General features: G+C 46.1%; 1 protein-coding gene across 5 annotated transcripts in view; it reads right to left on the bottom strand.

Moving 5' to 3' along the window:
- The window catches only part of adarb1b (adenosine deaminase RNA specific B1b), a 187022-nt gene that overhangs the window by 101827 nt on the left and 63587 nt on the right, over window positions 1-21608 (bottom strand). For all 5 annotated transcript variants that reach the window (XM_055870828.1, XM_055870832.1, XM_055870831.1 and 2 more), the window contains exon 2: window positions 15366-15446. The gene's annotated coding sequence lies outside the window, so the exon portion shown is untranslated. The remainder of the gene's footprint in view (window positions 1-15365; window positions 15447-21608) is intronic.

The raw sequence follows: 21608 nt of genomic DNA, 5'->3' as shown, positions 1-21608 counted from the left end.
GCTGAGTGCACGCACATCAGGACGAGTACGGGGAGAAGGAACCGTGTGTACAGGGCTCTGGAGACGCACAGGTAGCTCAGTGCGTGGTGCCGGAACTGGAGGCACCGGGCTGGAGACACGCACCATAGAGAGAGTGCGTGGAGGAGGAACAGGGCTCTGGAAACGCACTGGAAGCCTGGTGCGTGGTGTAGGCACTGGTGGTACTGGGCTGGGGCGGGGAGGTAGTGCCGGAAATACCGGACCGTGCAGGCGTATTGGCTCACTTGAGCACCGAGCCTGCCCAACCTTACCTGGTTGAATGCTCCCTGTCGCCCGACCAGTGCGGGGAGGTGGAATAACCCGCACCGGGCTATGTAGGCGAACCGGGGACACCATGCGTAAGGCTGGTGCCATGTAAACCGGCCCAAGGAGACGTACTGGTGGCCAGATATGTAGGGCCGGCTTCATGACATTTGGCTCAATGCCCAATCTAGCCCTACCAGTGCGGGGAGGTGGAATAACCCGCACTGGGCTATGCACACGTACAGGGGACACCATGCGCTCTACTGCGTAACACGGTGTCTGCCCGTACTCCCGCTCTCCACGGTTAGCCTGGTAAGTGGGCGCAGGTCTCCTACCTGCCCTTGGCCCACTACCTCTTAGCGCTCCCCCCAATAAATTTTTGGGTGGTACTCACGGGCTTTTCAGGCTTCCGTGCTAGACGCGTCCCCTCATAACGCCGGTTTTGGGCTTGATTCTCCGGTCTCCAGCCTTGCTTCCTTGCTGCCTCCTCATATCGCCGCCTCTCTGCTCTCGCTGCCTCCAGCTCAGCTTTGGGGCGGCGATATTCCCCTGGTTGAGCCCAAGGACCTTTTCCATCCAGCTCGTCCTCCCAAGTCCAGTAGTCCTGTGTATAATCCTGCTCGAACCTCCGCTGCTTGGTTCTGGAGATTTGGTGGGTGGTTCTGTAACGGTGGTCCTCCTCCTCTTCAACCGAAAAGGAGGAGTAGTGATGGAACCAAGACGCAGCGGGTTGTGAACACATCATTTATTTAAAGAAAACACGAACTCGACTATAAACTAACAAAACAACAAACGGTGTAGACAGACCTGGACGACGAACTCACATAAACACGAAGAACGCACGAACAGGGAAAAATAGACTACACAAAATGATGATGTACAAAAACAAACCGAACAGTCCCGTATGGTGCGACAAACACTGACACAGGAGACAACCACCCACAACGAACACTGTGAAACAACCTACCTAAATATGACTCTCAATTAGAGGAACGCCAAACACCTGCCTCTAATTAAGAGCCATACCAGGCAACCCATAAACCAACATAGAAACAGAAAACATAGAATGCCCACCCAAACTCACGTCCTGACCAACTAACACATACAACAAACTAACAGAAATAGGTCAGGAACGTGACACTCTCTTTCCAGTCTCTCTCTCTCTTTCCAGTCTCTCTCTCTCTGTCTAGTCTCTGTCTAGTCTCTGTCTCTCAGTCTCTCTCTCCAGTCCCTACAGTCTCTGTCTCTCTCTCTCCAGTCTCTCTCCTTGAAAATCTCCCTCCTTGAAAATCTCTCTCACTTCAGTCGCACTCCCTCTCTCTCCAGTCTCGCTCTCTCCAGTCTCGCTCTCTCCAGTCTCGCTCTCTCCAGTCTCGTTCTCTCCAGTCTCGCTCTCTCCAGTCTCGCTCTCTCTAGTCTCGCTCTCTCTCGCTCTCTCTAGTCTCCAGTCTCTCTCTCTCCAGTCTCTCTCTCTCCAGTCTCTCTCTCTATAGTCTCTCTCTCTCTAGTCTCTCTAGACTCTAGATATTGCCAAAGAACGTTTCTTCAAGTGCAGTCGCAAAAACCATCAAGCGCTATGATGAAACCGCCACAGGAAAGGATGACCCAGTTACCTCTGCTTCAGAGGATAAATTAATTAGTTAACTGCACCTCAGATTGCAGCCCAAATAAATGCTTCAGAGTTCAAATAACAGACACATCTCAACATCAACTGTTCAGAGAAGACTGCATGAATCAGGCCTTCACGAATTGCTGCAAAGAAACCACTACCAAAGGACACCAATAAGAAGAAGAGACTTGCTTGTGCCAAGAAACACAAGCAATGGACGTTAGACCAGCGGAAATCTGTCCTTTGGTCTGATGTGTCCAAATGTGAGATTTTTGGTTCCAACCACCGTGTCTTTGTGAGACGCAGAGTAGGTGAACGGATGGTCTTTGCATGTGTGGTTCCCACTGAGAAGCATGGAGGAGAAAGTGTGTGGTGTGATGGTGCTTTGCTGGTGACACTGTCAGTGATTTATTTAGAAATCAAGGCACACTTAACCAACATGGCTACCACAGCATTCTGCAGGGATACGCTATCCCATCTGGTTTGCGCTTAGTGGGACTATCATTTGTTTTTCAACAGGACAGTGACCCGAAACACACTTCCAGGCTGTGTAAGAGATATTTGACCAAGGAGAGTGATGGAGTGCTGGTCTCCACAATCACCTGACCTCAACCCAATTGAGATGGTTTGGGATGAGTTGGACCGCAGAGTGAAGGAAAAGTAGCCAACAAGTGCTCAGCATATGTGGGACCTCCTTCAAGACTGTTGGTAAGGCATTCTTCATGAAGCTGGTTCAGGGAATGTCAAAAGTGTGCAAAGCTGTCATCAAGGCAAAGGGTGGCTACTTTGAAGAATCAATTTTTTTTAAATATGTTTTGATTTGATTAACACTTTTTTGGTACCTACATGATTCCATAGGTGTTCTTTCACACTTTTGATGTCTTCACTATTATTCTACAATGTAGAAAATAGTCAAAATAAAGAAAAATCTTTAAATGAGTAGGTGGGTCCAAACCTTTGACTGTTACTGTATGTCAGTTTATCAATGTTTGATTTGTTTTCAAATTCTTTGTGGTCTGTGTAATCTGAGGGAAATATGTGTCTCTAATATGCTCATACATTGGGCAGGAGGTTAGGAAGTGCAGCTCAGTTTCCACCTCATTTGTGGGCAGTGTGTCTTCTCTTGAGAGCCAGGTCTGCCTACGGCGGCCTCTCTCAATAGCACGGCTATGCTCACTGAGTCTGTAAACAGTCAAAGATTTCCTACATTTTGGGACAGTCACAGTGGTCAGGTATTCTGCCACTGTGTACTCTCTGTTTAGGGCAAAATAGCATTCCAGTTTGCTTTGTTGTTTTGGTCAATTCTTTACAATGTGTCAAGTAATTATCTTTTTGTTTTCTCATGATTTGATTGGGTCTAATTGTGTTGCTGTTGTGGGGCTCTGTGGGGTCTGTTTGTGTTTGTGAACAGGACCAGCTTGCTTAGGGGACTCTTCTCCAGGTTCATCTCTCTGTAGGTGATGGCTTTGTTATGGAAGGTTTGGGAATCACTTCCTTGTAGGTGGTTGTAGAATTGAACATCTATTTTCTGGATTTGTATCTCTCTCTCTCCCTCTCTGTGTGTGTGTGTGTCCCCTGTCCTAATTATAGCTTGCACATTAATCAGCTAAAGCTGTAATTATAACACTTCCAACATGTAATCTGATTGTGACGAATGATAAAAATCCTGCTGTACTCCCCTGGTTGGGGAGAGAGGGAGGAGAAGGGAGAGGGGGGCGTTGGGTGTAAAATGATTTGGTCTTCATTCTCTGTGGAGCACATTCTGATTACAGACACACAAACAAACAAACGTGTGGCGTGGCAATCTGATTTGATTTAGCACGGCAGTGGTGCCGGGGGAAGGTGTGTGTGTGTGTGTGTGTGTGTGTGTGTGTGTGTAGTGTGTGTGTGTGTGTGTGTGTGTGTGTGTGTGTGTGTGTGTGTGGGTGTGGGTGTGGGTGTGGGTGTGGGTGTGTGTGTGTGTGTGTGTGTGTGTGTGTGTGTGTGTGTGTGTGTGTAGTGTGTGTGTGTGTGTAGTGTGGTTAATCTATTTGAAGCGACAGAATTATGAGTTCAGCTCAGATGAAATGCGGCCTCCACATGTTGGATCACAACATCTTCCTAGTCCCCTCTCATCTGTGTGTGTGTGTCATAAACAGCCCGTCCCCTGTGTGTGTCAGGGAGAGAGACACCGTGACTGAGTGTTTTGCTAGATCTGTGTTTCAATCTATTCTGAGCAAAATAAAGAGGGAGTCTATATCAAAATCTATATCGACATCTACCACTCATGAAAACTGCTTTGTGGAGATTTCATGAGCAAGACAAAACAACACATAATTCTCCCAACCGATTCGCTGGAGCCACCGCGGCTAACCTGTGGAACGAGTGAACGAGTTGAGTGGATTTGACGCGCGAAGGGAAACACAAACAGTCCTCTGGGCCAAACACAAAGGGCTAAACACATGATATTGATATTCGCGTCAGCTGTCCGATAATATACTCCAGCAGCAACGTTATTGACGCCTTCTCCCAGTGCGGTTTTACAGTAATAAGCAGAGAGCAGAAAGACAAAAGGGAGGGGGGAAATAGAAAGAGTGAGGAAAAGAGAGAAAGCTGGGTTAACTGGTCAGCAATTCTGACATTCCTAAGCAACCTAAAAAAAAACATTGTGTGGTTGATGAGAATGACCTTGGAATCTACGCTTATAAACATAGGGGCTACGATCAAATCACTATGAACTACTGCAGGCTATTGAGGAGCTAAGTGTTGTGCTCTGCATGTGACTCGGCCACAGGCCCCTGCTTTCAGTGTGTGTGTGTGTGTGCGTGCGTGCGTGCGTGCGTGCGTGCGTGCGTGCGTGCGTGCGTGCGTGTGTGCGTGAAGGTCTGAGTCAGCCAGCCTTAGACCACAATCACAACTAGGGTGAAGAAAGGGGGAAGAAGAGACTGTAGGAGGTGGAGAAGGAGAGAATGAGGGAGGGGGGTGAGGGGATGGATTCAGAGGGGTTGGGTTAAATGCGCAAGACACATTGCAGTTGAATACATTCGGTTGGACAACTGACTAGGTATGGGATGGGAAGAGGGGATAGAGGGATGGAAGAGGGGATAGAGGGATGGGAAGAGGGGATAGAGGGATGGAAGAGGGGATAGAGGGATGGGAAGAGGGGATAGAGGGATGGAAGAGGGGATAGAGGGATGGAAGAGGGGATAGAGGGATGGGAAGAGGGGATAGAGGGATGGAAGAGGGGATAGAGGGATGGGAAGAGGGGATAGAGGGATGGAAGAGGGGATAGAGGGATGGAAGAGGGGATAGAGGGATGGAAGAGGGGATAGAGGGATGGAAGAGGGGATAGAGGGATGGAAGAGGGGATAGAGGGATGGAAGAGGGGATAGAGGGATGGAAGAGGGGATAGAGGGATGGAAGAGGGGATAGAGGGATGGAAGAGGGGATAGAGGGATGGAAGAGGGGATAGAGGGATGGAAGAGGGGATAGAGGGATGGAAGAGGGGATAGAGGGATGGAAGAGGGGATAGAGGGATGGAAGAGGGGATAGAGGGATGGAAGAGGGGATAGAGGGATGGAAGAGGGGATAGAGGGATGGAAGAGGGGATAGAGGGATGGAAGAGGGGATAGAGGGATGGAAGAGGGGATAGAGGGATGGAAGAGGGGATAGAGGGATGGAAGAGGGGATAGAGGGATGGAAGAGGGGATAGAGGGATGGAAGAGGGGATAGAGGGATGGGAAGAGGGGATAGAGGGATGGAAGAGGGGATAGAGGGATGGAAGAGGGGATAGAGGGATGGAAGAGGGGATAGAGGGATGGAAGAGGGGATAGAGGGATGGAAGAGGGGATAGAGGGATGGAAGAGGGGATAGAGGGATGGAAGAGGGGATAGAGGGATGGAAGAGGGGATAGAGGGATGGGAAGAGGGGATAGAGGGATGGAAGAGGGGATAGAGGGATGGAAGAGGGGATAGAGGGATGGAAGAGGGGATAGAGGGATGGGAAGAGGGGATAGAGGGATGGAAGAGGGGATAGAGGGATGGAAGAGGGGATAGAGGGATGGAAGAGGGGATAGAGGGATGGAAGAGGGGATAGAGGGATGGAAGAGGGGATAGAGGGATGGAAGAGGGGATAGAGGGATGGAAGAGGGGATAGAGGGATGGAAGAGGGGATAGAGGGATGGGAAGAGGGGATAGAGGGATGGAAGAGGGGATAGAGGGATGGAAGAGGGGATAGAGGGATGGGAAGAGGGGATAGAGGGATGGAAGAGGGGATAGAGGGATGGAAGAGGGGATAGAGGGATGGAAGAGGGGATAGAGGGATGGAAGAGGGGATAGAGGGATGGGAAGAGGGGATAGAGGGATGGAAGAGGGGATAGAGGGATGGGAAGAGGGGATAGAGGGATGGAAGAGGGGATAGAGGGATGGAAGAGGGGATAGAGGGATGGGAAGAGGGGATAGAGGGATGGGAAGAGGGGATAGAGGGATGGAAGAGGGGATAGAGGGATGGAAGAGGGGATAGAGGGATGGAAGAGGGGATAGAGGGATGGAAGAGGGGATAGAGGGATGGAAGAGGGGATAGAGGGATGGAAGAGGGGATAGAGGGATGGAAGAGGGGATAGAGGGATGGGAAGAGGGGATAGAGGGATGGAAGAGGGGATAGAGGGATGGAAGAGGGGATAGAGGGATGGGAAGAGGGGATAGAGGGATGGAAGAGGGGATAGAGGGATGGAAGAGGGGATAGAGGGATGGAAGAGGGGATAGAGGGATGGGAAGAGGGGATAGAGGGATGGAAGAGGGGATAGAGGGATGGAAGAGGGGATAGAGGGATGGAAGAGGGGATAGAGGGATGGAAGAGGGGATAGAGGGATGGAAGAGGGGATAGAGGGATGGAAGAGGGGATAGAGGGATGGAAGAGGGGATAGAGGGATGGAAGAGGGGATAGAGGGATGGGAAGAGGGGATAGAGGGATGGAAGAGGGGATAGAGGGATGGGAAGAGGGGATAGAGGGATGGAAGAGGGGATAGAGGGATGGGAAGAGGGGATAGAGGGATGGAAGAGGGGATAGAGGGATGGAAGAGGGGATAGAGGGATGGAAGAGGGGATAGAGGGATGGAAGAGGGGATAGAGGGATGGAAGACAGGGGGATGGGGGTGACAAAGACAGGGGGATGGGGGTGACAAAGTGGTCTGGAGCTGCCAGTCTGTGGGGTGCCAGAGGCAGGAGTGGCAGGCTGGCTAGCCGTGTGCTCGGACCCCCTAGCACGAGGTATGCCCTCACACAGATCTGGTTACACACAATCTACACACGCTGGCACACAGGCATGCACACACACACTTTACACATTTGCCACTATTCACGGACACAGGCAGTATGACAAACACACATAATATTACAGTATACTGTAAGCCTACTGACACGAGCCCCTCATGTGAACACGCACCGGCACACACAGAGACACAGACGTTACTAACACATGGGGTGTTGTGCTAGTCCCAGCTGGAATGTGATCAGCCAGAGCATTAAACCCGGCAGCCAGCTACACTCATAGCCACCTGAGCTTCTTCTTGAAAAGTGTGTGTGTCTGTGTGCGTGCTTGTTCGTTGTGTGCGCGCTTGTCCGTTGTATTTGTGTGTGCGCGTCTGTACATGTCCTAATCAGCCTGTCCCTTGCGATGCTTTTCAAATTCAGTGTAGTTTATGAGGATCCCCATTAGTTACTACACATGCAGCTGCTACTCTTCCTGGGGTCCATAAGTATAGGGGCAAAATGGAGGAGCAATTCAGCGGGTCGGACACAAGGCGTATGTGGTAGGGGCTTTTTAACGATCACGGATTCCAAAATGAAAGCCAGTCACGTCGCGGACAACAACGCCACCTTACTGGACGACCTAGACACCCTTTCCTCATGTTTGGAGCATAAAAACTCTGAGCTGCCCTCCGAGCAAGTGCAGACCAGCTAGCTGTTGTGTTTTCTGACATTTTCTATCTCTCTCTAGCCTCACCTGCTTCAAGATGTCCACTATCAACCCCTGTGCCCAAGAAAGGGAAAGTAAGTGAACTGAATGACTACCGACCCGTAGCACTCACTTCCGTCATCATAAAATGCTTTGAGAGGTACATTACCTCCTCCACACTGATCCTCAACATGGGGGCCCCACAAGGGTGTGTCCTCAGTCCCCTCGTGTACTCCCTGTATACACACAGGTTTTCCAACTCCATCGTCAAGTTCGCTGATGAAACAGTAGTAGGCCTCATTACCAACAACGACGAAACGGCCTATAGAGAGGAGGTAGGCACTCTGACGGTGTAGTGCCAGGTAAACAACCTCTCCCTCAATGTCGGCAACACAAAGCAGCTGATTGTGGACTTCAGGATGAACCAGGCTGGGCACACCACATCCTCATCAACAGACCGCCGTGGAGAAGGTGAAAAACGTCAAGTTCCTTGGCGTACACATCTCCAAGGAGCTAAAATTGTCAATCCACACGGACACGTTGATGAAGAAGTCACAACAGCGTCTTTTCAACCTCTGGATGCTGAAGAAATTCGGCCTGTCCTCAAGGGCCCTCACAGTGTTCTACAGGAGCACCATCGAGAGCATACTGTCGGGCTGTATCACAGCCTGGTACGGAAACTCCACCGCCGCTGACCGCATGGTGCTACAGAGGGTGGTGCGCGTAGCCGATTGCACCATCGGGTGCTCACTGCCTGCCCTCCAGGACAGCTACAACACCAGATGTCGCTGGAAGGCCAAGAAGATCATTAAGGACCTCAACCACCAGAGCCACGGCCTGTTCTACCTGCTTCGATCACTCAGACGCGGGCAGTATAGGAGAATCATGGCAACAACAATAAAAAAATGTAAGACTGGCCAATAGCTTCTACCTCTAGACCATCAGGCTGCTGAATGGACACCATTAGGCAGCTACCTGCTCCCCGGACTTCCAAAATAAGAGATATGCTGGAAAGAGACAACAAAAATACTACATATATACAGTGACCAAAACTATTTGGACAAATTCACTTATATGTGTATTAAGTAGTAAAGTAGTAAAAAGATAAGTATTTGGTTCCATATTAACAGCACGCAATGACTACATCAAGGTTGTGACCCTACCGACTTGTTGGATGCATTTGCTATTTGTTTTGGTTGTGTTTCAAATGATGTTGTTTCCCAAAAGAAATGAATGGTGCGCCATGTATTTTGTCATTTTGGAGTCCCTTTTATTGTAAATCACAATATAATTTGTTTCTAAACTGTTTTACATTCACCTGGATGCTCCCGTGATTATGGAGAGTCCTGAATGAAACGTGAATAATGATTAGAGCGAAAGTTAGACACACAAATATCGTACCTCGCACCATCACAATATCAGGGGAGGTTATGTTCGGGCGGTATGGCATTTGTACGCCTGTAAGATTCGGAAATCAAGCACTGCAATAACAATCTAACAAACATCTCCGAAGCAAAGACCTAAAAGATGGTATCCAATCATATTTTACCTTTGAAATGGATCCCCACACTAACTCTCCCCACGTGACTGCAGTTGACCAAGCCAAATATGAAGACGAAGCAGAGGCCTAAAGTGTTCGCAAGTCAAAGCTTTTACATAAGTCTGAGTCACTAGGCCTTATCCTGCTCTTCCTCTCCACTTAACTTCTCTAGGATAGGGGGCAGCATTTTCACGTTTCGATGAAAATGTGCCCAGAGTAAACTGCCTCCTACTCAGTCCCAGATGCTAATATATGCATATTATTATTAGTATTGGATAAAAAACACTGAAGTTTCTAAAACTGTTTGAATCATGTCTGTGACTATAGCAGAACTTATTTGGCAGGCAAAACCCCAAGTACAATACAATTCAGATTTTTTCTTTTTGAGGTCACTCTCTTTTCAATGGGATTTTATTGGGAATCCAGATTTCTAAGGGACCTTCCTGCAGTTCCTATCGCTTCCACTGGATGTCAACAGTCTTTAGAAATTGGTTGATGTTTTTCCTTTGAGAAATGAAGAAGTAGCCATGTTCAGAATGAGGCTCCAGTGAAGTGTACTGTTTGTTAGAGGCGCGTGACTAGAAAGCATGCTTCACATTGTTTTCCTCCGGTATTGAACACAGATCATCCCGTCTTCAATTTTATTCATTATTTACGTTAAAAAAATACCTAAAGTTGTATTACAAAAGTAGTTTGAAATGTTTGGACAAAGCTTACAGGTAACTTTTGAGATATTTTGTAGTCACGTTGTGCAAGTTGGAACTGGTGTTTTTCTGGATCAAACACACCAAATTAATTGACATTTTGGATATATATATATATCGACGGAATTAATTGAACAAAAGGACCATTTGTGATGTTTATGGGACATATTGGAGTGCCAACAGAAGAAGCTCGTCAAAGGTAAGGCATGAATTATATCTTTATTTCTGCGTTTTGTGTCGCGCCGGGAGGGTTGAAATATGATGGTCTGTGATTGTTAGCTGGGGTGCTATCCTCAGAGAATAGCATTGTTTTCTTTTGCCGTAAAGCATTTTTGAAATCTGACACGTTGGCTGGATTCACAACAAGTGTAGCTATAATTTGGTATATTGAATGTGTGATTTCATGAAAGTTACATTTTTATAGTAATTTATTTGAATTTGGCACTCTGCATTTTCACTGGATGTTGGCCAGGTGGGACGCTACCGTCCCACATATCCCAGAGAGGTTAAGAAGAGAAACTGAAAACATATGTAGCGGAAAATGGCTGCATTTGGTCTGATAAAATGCCTGGCTGGAATATAGAGAGAGTGTGAGTTAGCAAGGTGTGTGTGAGTGAGTGAGTTAGCAAGAGAGCTGTGAAAATTAATGAATGCGTCATATGAAAGCACACATGCACACGCACACACACACACCTTCCCTCTGTTCAGAACCTAAGTAGAGTGAACAGAGCCCAAGGTGAGACGGGTCTCGGTTCTAACGATTCCCCCAGCAGGCTGCCTACAAATTAACAACACTCTTTACCGTTGTCATAAATGAAATATCACCGCCCGCACACTGCAAGACATCTTGTGAAGATTAATTCATCAAAAAATGTTATCTCTGTAGTGGGGGGGAAATAAAACTCATTTAAATAAAGAGAAGCGGTCCCATGAAGAATTGCCTCGCATTTTTCATCTTCCTCGCCATCCGTCAGTGCACACCTGAGGAGAGCACTGACTGGGCCAGTATGCACAGACATACACATACAAACTGTATGCACAGAAAAAGCTGGACCGTGACTTAATCTTGTAGGACGATCTCGGTCTGTCTATACGCCTGCCTGTCTGTCTGCCTGCTTATACGCCTGTCTCGCTCTCTGTCCTCCTATCTGTCAGCCTGTCTACTATGACTACATGCCACTACAGTACCTCCGTCAGCATTTGCCAGCATCCTGTGCACTGTCCCAGCTTGCTGTGCTTGCCTGTGGCGGGACTCATTGACTCACTGTGTTGACTAACCCAGTGTGTTGCAACTGTTTTGCCGATGCTGCAGTAAAGACTCATTACTGTAATGGAGGTTTAAGGTGGTGGGGGGGGGGGGGAGATGGAGAAAGGACACCACAGGCCCTTTCCCTGCCAAGATGAACATCAGCAGTGTGACCATCACCCCTCCCAGGTAATTTCTCTAAAAATCACGAGTCGCCACTAGTGGAATTCAGCATGACCGGTGCTGGCCCTGACGTCTGTATGTATGTGCCTATATCTGCCAGTGGAGATAGGTGAGGGAGAGAGAGAATGGAAGACAGAGGCCACGGCAGAGAGAGATCGCACAGGTTTCCAACCAGCAGAGCTCCTGGTGGGGCTGAGGGAGATTTGTCACAGGACAATACAAAAGAATGACAATCTCTGCCCCTTAACGCTGCCAGCTTAACACCATCACCTGAACACTGCCAGGCGCCGCCGCCCGTGCCACAGCCACCGCACCGGGAGCTGCTGAACAGAATGGGTGTTCAGTCAGCACTCCGCTCTCCCCCAGAGAGAGCGCGGATGTCTCAGAGCCCAAGTTCCTCCTCTCTGGACAGTTCCTCCCTTGCAGTGCAATCCTGAGAAAAAGAGGGTGTTTTCTAAAGTAGAGAGAGGAGGGTGCCAAATGTCAGCAGGCATCAATTACACCTCGGTCTGTAGTAGACATCTGTGCCTTGGAAGGTTAGACAAGGAAATACTAAGCAGAGAACCTACTCCACGGGGGAAAAAACGGGAGGGAAAAGACAATAATTCTCATCTTGATAATAGCTAAACTTACAGCCCTAATCAACCTAACAGGGTTTGGATTTCCACCAGGGGGAGAAAAATAGGAATCCGGGCCCCCTGCTAGTTGAGCATTCCAAAAATAGAAACTGGGTAGAGCCGGAATTTTTATCCTCTAAGACCTGAGAGAAAATATCAAAAAAGATGATTCTGTTTTTCTAAGCCGAGAGCACTGGATGACGCAGGTTACCATCATTTGGTATAACGCACACTGGCGTTTTATGATACGGCGCTCATAGTTCCGCCAGTCATATGGACATTAGGAGTGACCCCATTTAGGGCTGACCCCATTTAGGGCTGACCCCATTTAGTCGTCTGGTCGATTGTTTGGTCAATAGGCTGTTGGTAGACTGAGATTTCTTTAGTCGAGCAGTCGCAAATATATATTTTTTATGCGGCACAAGACACCTGTCTGAGTCGGGCCGGTCTCAGTGGACTAATCCATTGCGGAGGCCATTACTGGCACTAAGACAGGTGCTACTAAAATGGTTATATTATGTAAAAATAATGGTGCAACACTAATAAATATGATATTATTTTATAACAAATGCGCTTTTTCCCGGGATGGACAGCGGTCGCAGAGGCAGCAGCGGCGCGTAGAGACGAGGAAACAGCCTTAATTGTCTAAGAAAAGTGAGGAGAGTGTCACGCCCTGACCTTAGAGAGACTTTTTATTTCTCTATTTGGTTAGGTCAGGGTGTGATTTGGGTGGGCATTCTATGTTTTCTGTTTCTTTGTTTTTGGCCGAGTGGGGTTCCCAATCAGCGGCAGCTGTCTATCGTTGTCTCTGATTGGGGATCATACTTAGGCAGCCCTTTTTCCCACCATTAGGTTGTGGGATCTTGTTTTCTGTTTCGTGTTTCTGCCTGACAGAACTGTGCGCTTTCGTTTTCACATTTTCTTTTTGTTTGAGTGTTTTTTGAAATAAAAGAATCGCGAACACTTACCACGCTGCGCCTTGGTCCACTCTTCATACCACCAACGAGAGCCGTAACAGAGAGAGGAAACCCCAACTTAATTAGGTCTATAATCAATAGCCTAACTGTTAAATGTGCCTGGCTTTGTAAATCACTAATATATATATATATCTACAGAAATAAAACAGATCCTGTTTCTGTTGCCAGTTTAATAGCCTACTGACTCATTGAGCACCAAGCCTCGCGCAACCTCAAAAATGTCGGCTAAAGCAATTTCACAAATTCCGTTTTTTCATCTTCGCCATGCTGTAATAAAGGCTGTAAAACAAAGTGTTAGAACAGGTATTACTTGTGATTTATTTAGTGTTGTTCACACTGTTCCAAACGGGCACAACATTGTTATTGTCATCTAAAAGACAGCACCTGTTTGTCACACATAATAATGCACGCAGCTCTCGCTCTTATACCCCCCTTTTTCTTGATCTCCTTCTTATTGTTATTATTACAGTTGTTATTATGATCATCATTATAATAAGTCATGTCATTATCGCTATATGGCTTCTTATAGTAGTAGCCTTGTATAGCCACCATCGAGCTGAAGGCCTATAGTGTGCGTCCTGTTTAGTCTTGATACCTACCGTAACTTACTTGGGCCTATATTTCAATATATATTTCAATATATAGGCCACTGGATCGATCAATGAATCATTCATCACACGAGTCATTCATGCTTTGAAATGCAACCAAGCATTTTAGTTTTCAAATGAAATAACAAAGGGAGCTTTGGATAATTAGCCTATGCAATAAATAAACTGCAATTCACGAATGAATGCAACTGTCATGTTAGTCTTTGCTATAATTAAAGCTTTCTATATATTTTTGAGTTAGAACAGATTCTCTGGTACATTTCTAATTTATTTAGTGTTGTTTATACTGTTCCAAATTGTCATATTAAAAATGAAAAAAGTAATCTAACAGAGTCTGTTTGGCACAGAATATTCATGCAGCGCTTGCGCCTGTACCCTCCTTTTTGTTGATCACCAGTAGTTTCCACAACTAAGTCAAATGTCTTCCACAGATCTGACTTCCCCTTTCCCTCCTAAGCAACCAGTAAACATTCGCCCGTTTTGAGTTTCTTTTCCGCATCCATTTTGCTGTCACGTATTACGGAGTTTGTCAAAACCAATTTATTGGTGTGATTATAATAGGCTTGCATACATGTTTCACGAAGAGAGCTAGGGTTGAGGGAATAGGGAATGTTTTTCCTAAACAAATGAGGTATTTCGGTAACAGAACTTTTCAGTCAGAGATACAAGTAAGAAACTAAATGGCTGTAATTATGCTGCAGCTCCAGCACGGACAGCGCGATAAAGACGTGCTGTGCTGCGGTGCCTGTTCGGTGCAGCAGGGAGGACAGAGAGACAATGTGCGCCAGTCACACAGGAACTCGCTGTCATTGTTTTTTAACACAGCATGGCCATCGGGCTCCCTCTTGAGTCATTTGTGTGTCTTAATTATTTGATCAAACAGTGCGCTTAAAGCATCAGACAAGCTCAGTCCATATAGTTGATTTTATTCAAACACATAGGGTGTGCGTCTATATATGGAAAAATACATGTTTTAAAATTTCAGCCAATATTTTTGGGGGGGGCAGGGACAGCCCTAATGGACACCCTTCATTATTTAAGTATCAGGCATTGGTAACGCAACCCCTGTGTTGGATATAGTGTTACCTTCACTAAGGAAGCCTTAGGAAAGCCTTTGTGTAACCTAACATAGGGATATGATATTCATATTGTCTGCCTTTTTACATATTAATGGGTTTCATTGTTGAAGGGGCTGGGTCCTGTTGCAGAGTGAAAGAGACGATTGTGGGTCCTCTTGTTGCCAATGCCAAGCCATGTCACTCAAAGGCCCGGAAAGAGCCACTGCAGCCCTAGTCTTATACTGAGCAAAACCTAGCAGTTACAGTCACACATTATTTGAAGATTGATAGAATCTGCAGATTCTCCAAGTGATCTGCAAGCTTAAAGTCATGTCTCTCAGGCACGAGCTGGGTCAGGGTCGACAATTTGAGCATTCAGAGAAATCAAAATCCCGCAATGTCTTTAGTCAAACAGCCTTCACAGGGCAGCCTTGGAGCAGTCACAGCGACCTTCACCAATAAACAGTCTAACCAGTCTGAATTGTTTGTGGAGTATTCAAGAATAGCTGTGTGCTAGAGTTTCGTGGTGGGAACTCTAGAGAGTTTAGCTCCATGCACTTGGAGCTACATAAGGTTTGTGAAGTGAACTACAATCTGTTCAACTTACCGTGGCTCTGGGCAGTCAGCGGAGTGATGCAGATCGTTGATGAAGTTTCAAGGTCCTACGAACAGGCGTCAGAGCTCATGCCTGAAAGAGAGAAAATCAGTATGAGTATTATAATAACACTGTTCTTCCTATAAAACAGAGATGTCAGTAAAGCTAGATAAAACAATACTGAGCCTTACAGGAAGTGTCTGAATTTCACAAACACCCATGCCAAGTGCAGAAGTATCCACTTGCCCAGATGCTCTGACCCCCACTCCAGCAGTGTGAAAGGCAAGACCACCAACAACCAAAAGTTCAAGACACCACAAAATGATTGTCTGCCAACCATGTGTGGTGGTCCATATTCGTAACGCCCAAGGAGACTGGAATGTACCTGAAACGGGAGTGGCTGGAAACCAAGCAGGGACAAGATGGCTCCTTTTGAATGGGGCTACCTTAGCTATGAGTACATTGGATACTTGGCATCTGAACAAATCACAATCAAGTAGGGACTTGATCTGAAAGCAACCAGTGCCGTAAGGCAGTGCCAGGGCAGGTGGCGAGATGGGCATAGGAGACGAGCTTCAGCATGCCAACCGGAACGTCAGCCTGTTGTTTGATGCCCCATGTTACAGGAGTGAAACCCTCTGTATTTTCAAGTACTGTGGTGGCACTGGGCAGTATCACGTCATGGCGTGTCACCAGCAGGGACTGGGCAGTATCACGTCATGGCGTGTCACCAGCAGGGACTGGGCAGTATCACGTCATGGCGTGTCACCAGCAGGGACTGGGCAGTATCACGTCATGGCGTGTCACCAGCAGGGACTGGGCAGTATCACGTCATGGCGTGTCACCAGCAGGGACTGGGCAGTATCACGTCATGGCGTGTCACCAGCAGGGACTGGGCAGTGTCACGTCATGGCGTGTCACCAGCAGGGACTGGGGAGTTTGTCAGGATCAAAATAAATATGAAAGGAGCAAAGCCCAGGTAAAACGTTACAGGAACATCTGCATCAATCTTCTGGATACCTAACCCTGAGATAGAGTTTTATTCTTCAGTGAGACAATTGTAATACCAAAGACACACCAGAAAGGCTTTCCAAGAGGTGTTGAGTGTTCCAGAGGGGTCCAGTCTCAGTCCTGACTTTAAATCTGCTTACAAATCTGAGACAAGGTTTGAATATTGCTCCTCAACAATGATTTCCAACCAAATTTACTGAGCTAGAGCAATTTAGACAAAAACAATGGATACATGTTGCCCTAAGAGTTGTGCAGAGTTGGTAAGGGGTGGGGGATACTTTTTCCTTCACTTTGAAAATGTGGAGCAAGTCGTATAGATCTGGATGGAGACAAAAAAAATACAATGTAAAATGTGACAACTGTGAAAGAGGTGTGTAGACTTTCACTGGGCACCGTATTCGAGTAGACGATTCGGCTCAACGTACGCAATATGTCATGGAAGTGGATGTAACGGTGACACAAAGGGAACGACAGGAACATTACTTCAGTACAGTGTTCATAAAATGCAAATGAACGCAAATACTGCTGCTTGCTAGCACTCGGTTATGTCGCAACGACGGGGACTGAGCTCAATCAAAAAAAATGAATCTACGAGCAAAATGATTCCCATTTAGCTGGGAGAAGAAAGAGGGGGAAAAAGCATTGTGCCGCACTTAAGTGAGCTGCTCAGCCGACCAAAATGAGGCTAGGGTGGGATGAGTGGTGCAGTCCACATGACAGCTGCACGACGTGTCTGAAGCAGCCACTCTCCATCCACCGCGTCTTATCACAGCCCAAGTGTGTGCGCAGGAGATGGAGAAGGGCCTCAGCATTCCAGGCCCTCGCCAAGGTGCTCTTCCTGCCTTATCGCACCGCCCCGTCTGCTTGTGGTGGACAAACCCGCGTCCTCGGCGCGAGGGGAGTGATGCCGGCACAGCAGAAGATGCTCCAGACATTGGCAACTTGATTTGATGCCACGTGGATCTTCATCAGGTCACCGTGCTCGAAAGATCATGGCAAGCTTGAAAGTTTGGTCGATATCTTGTGGTCTGTCATGAGCCATTTTTTTGCGTAATAAGGTTGTGACATTGGCATCGTGGGAAAATCGCAACGACCCGACACGGCATGGTATGGACAGGTATCGTGTCATTAGTGGCAGTGTCATTCAAGACATATTATAACTCACTGCGTGGTTATGGTAATCCGTTATGAGGTTTTAGGACGTTGTTTAATTTGATTTATGGCGCTGTGAAGCCCTGCCCCGGATGTCTTTGCTTCGTAACCATTCATAATAAAAGTGGAGGGAACGCTACAGAGGATGGCAAATACATAGGATGACATCATCCTGGCTTAAAAACACATTCTAGAAATAGAGCAGCGTATCCTGTCATTCACCGAGACCAGGGAACTAGTGACGCTACAGTTAAATGAAGCGACTCCCCAGACGCATCCACATCACACGTTGTCGTATCCACACACACAAGCTGGAACATATGCAAGAGAGGGACTGTGAGGTTAAATGAGGCATCGTATCCCACCGCTGATTGTGACAGAAATATCCACTCTCAAGCACTCACACAAACACACTGCACACGCACTACACTTGTGAACTCTACTCCCTATGGGGTATGATAATGCTCATCTGCATATTCATGTCGGCATTGTCACAAACATTTATAGGTATGGCCCAGTGTACCCCTAGGGAGCAGCAGTGGTCGCAGCGGGGGGGTGCATTGCTACTAGCATTGACATGACATTCTAGCTGTTCCCATAGACCTCCAGTCATTGAGCCAACAACTATCCATTTAAAAGTTTGTCCCGGAAGAAACATATATTATTTTTGTATACATTTTTTGGGGGGTGGTTGCAGCAATTTAGCAGCGGTGGGGAAACACTGGGTAGGCCTATACAACCATCCCCACTCAAACACACACACACACCACACACACACACACAGCCCCCAACTCTCAATTACAGCCTTCATCTTCTCAACATGTATCCAAGCTACTGTAATTGGCCACATTTATCGGAATACGAATTCATGAAACCAATCATTTTTGATGAATGGCCCAGTTCGACTTGATGCATAATAGCCATTACAGAAAAGCCTGGGCAAGTCATAATCCATCCACTGGGACAAAGGCGGGAGGAAATTGAGAAATAACTGACACAATGCTCTTATTTTCTGACTCAATGCGGCAGAGAGCAGCTTTGTAATCACTTCATTTTTCACGTCTCTCTGCCCCTTCTCGGGAAAACGTTGATGGCCGCTGTAGAGCCCGGTGCACAAAAAAAAGGGCCAGACAAAAGAGAAACAAGGGCTTGGCAGCCAGGCGGAAGCATCCATTACAACGGCTCGAGTTTCAGGTCTGTTTTGTCAAAGGCGGCTGACAAAAGAGCGGGTTCGAGAGGGGAAAGGGAGGGGAAAGGGGAGAGAGGAGCTTGTTGAATAGGGGTTGTCTGTGGGTGATACTTATGACGGGGTGTTCCTGTCTAGTCAAGAGGGAGCTTGTCGGATGGATAAAAGCATCCAATGGAGATGTTACAGGGAGGGAGATTAATGAATGGGGAAACTCTATAGAGTGAGGTGCATTCTGACACCCAAGGTCAACGATGGCAACAACACTTAGTGATAGTAAAAAATCTCCCACAGACTAGAGACGATTAGACTGTTCTGTAGCCTGGGTGACAATTAGTTTCTGATTTGAAAAGTTAATATTTTCTTAACATGGCAACAATGTAGTGATGTTAAATACAGATCCAGACCGGTAACCAGGCTAGCTATCTTGTGACACGGGAGCAAAATTCCACCTTGATGCAGTCAGAGGGAGAGACTGCTGCCAACATCTCAACTGACTGAAAGGCAATCGTGTCCTTTATTTTTTGGCATCAGACCTGCCTAATTCTCACACGAACCATTCTTTAGGTATTTAATAGACCAAATCACATATGCTGTTAAATGTTGTAGTCTGGCATTTCAGATTTACATATGATAATTTTCCAAAGTACTTTAGATGTAGTAAACTACTTTTTCAAAGTACAGTGCATTCGGAAAGTATTCAGACCCCTTCCCTTTTTCCACATTTTGTTACATTACAGCCTCATTTCCCCTCATCAATCTACACACAATACCCCATAATGACAAAGCAAAAACAGGTACTTGGAATCTTTTGCAAATGTATTAAATATAAAACACAGAAATACCTTATTTACATCAGTATTCAGACCCTTTGCTATGAGATTCGAAATTGAACTCCGGTGTATACTGTTTCCATTGGTCATCCTTGATGTTTCTACAACCTGATTGGAGTCCACCTGTGGTAAATTCAATTGATTGGACATGATTTGGAAAGGCACACACCTGTCCACAGTTGAAGTCAGAAGTTTACATACACTTAGGTTGGAGTCATTAAAACTCATTTTTCAACCACTTCACAGATGTCTTGTTAACAAACTATAGTTTTGGCAAGTCAGTAAGGACATCTACTTTGTGCATGACACAAGTGTTTTTTCCAACAATTGTTTACAGACAGATCACTGTATCACAATTCCAGTGGGTCAGAAGTTTACATACACTAAGTTGACTGTGCCTTTAAACAGCTTGGAAAATTCCAGAAAATGATGTCATGGCTTTAGAAACTTCTGATTGGCTAATTGACATCATCTCAGTCAATTGGAGGTGTGCCTGTGGATGTATTTCAAGGCCTACCTTCAAAGCTGTCATCGCTGTCAACGGTGCTTCAACAAAGTACTGAGTAAAGGGTCTGCATACTTGTATAAATGTGATATTTCCGTTTTTTTTATACATTTGCAAAAAATTCTACAAATCTGTTTTTGCTTTGTCACTATGGGGTATTGTGTGTAGATTGATGAGGGAAAATAACTATTTAATACATTTTATAACAAGGCTGTAACGTAACAAAATGTGGACAAACTCAAGGGGTCTGAATACTTTCCGAATGCACTGCATCTGTAGTTAAGTAAACTTCACGGGTAGCTTTAGCGTAGCTTTACTTCTTCCAGTGTGAAGTAATTGGTAGCTCGGTAAACTATATTTGCAGAGTAGCTTCCCCAACACTGCAGCTATGACAGGACACCTTGATTAAAATAAAACACATTTTCAAATCAAATTGTAACGGCAGTCTAGCTCTTCCTCCTCCTCGGACGAAGAGAGGCGAGAAGGATCGGAGGACCAATGTGCAGCGTGGTAAGTTTCCATGATTTAATATACACGAAGACAAGACACTAAACAAAATAACAAACGAACTAACCGTAACAGTCCCGTGTGGCACAAACACTGACACAGGAAACAACCACCCACAAAATCCCAACACAAAACAAGCCACCTATATATGATTCTCAATCAGGGACAACGATTGACAGCTGCCTCTGATTGAGAACCATATTAGGCTGAACACAGAAACAGACAAACTAGACACACAACATAGAATGCCCACCCAGCTCACATCCTGACCAACACTAAAACAAGCAAAACACATAAGCACTATGTTCAGGACGTGACACAAATTTTATTTGTCACATGCGCTGAATACAAGTGAAGACTTTACCGTGAAATGCTTACTTACGAGCCCTTTCCCAATAATGCAGTTAAAAAGTAAGAAAATTAACAAATAGATAAAAAGAAAATAGTAACACAATAAAATAACAATAACGAGGCTATATACAGGTTTTATACAAGGAGTACCGGTACCGAGTCAGTGTACCGGGGTACGAGGTTGTTGGGGGATTTTGTTTTTTTGTTATTGAACTACAGTAAGTGAATTTACACAGAATTACGGTAACGGAATAAGATCACGGGTCCCTGAGCTGTACTACACAGAAATACATAATTATGTATATAAATGTCATTCTCTTCATGGTGATGTATCCTGAATAGGTACACAAAGGTAGAAATATACAATATCACACGTTGCATATATGGGTACTATTATACACACGGGCTCCGCCCCCAAACAAGACCACATTCGGTTGGTCTGGACCTGACCAAATCTGAACCAATCATAGACGATTAGACAATTTTACAAGTTGACATCACAGTACAGCACAGCACATCACAGTGGAGTAGAGTTCAGTACAGTAAAGTATAGTTCAGTATATTATACTGTACTCTAGTGTGCTCTACTGTACTGATCTATACTCTACTGTGATTCACTGTACTGTACTGTATTGTGCTGTCCAAACTTGTGAAAGATACACGTCAAAGATTGGTTCAGACTTGGTCCGCCAATTATGTACATCTATGTT

The sequence above is a fragment of the Salvelinus fontinalis genome, chromosome 19 (genome assembly GCF_029448725.1).
Source record: "Salvelinus fontinalis isolate EN_2023a chromosome 19, ASM2944872v1, whole genome shotgun sequence".
Lineage (NCBI taxonomy): Eukaryota > Metazoa > Chordata > Actinopteri > Salmoniformes > Salmonidae > Salvelinus > Salvelinus fontinalis.
The sequence above is the reverse complement of the archived record's forward strand: the minus strand, read 5'-3'. Positions and strand labels throughout refer to the sequence as shown.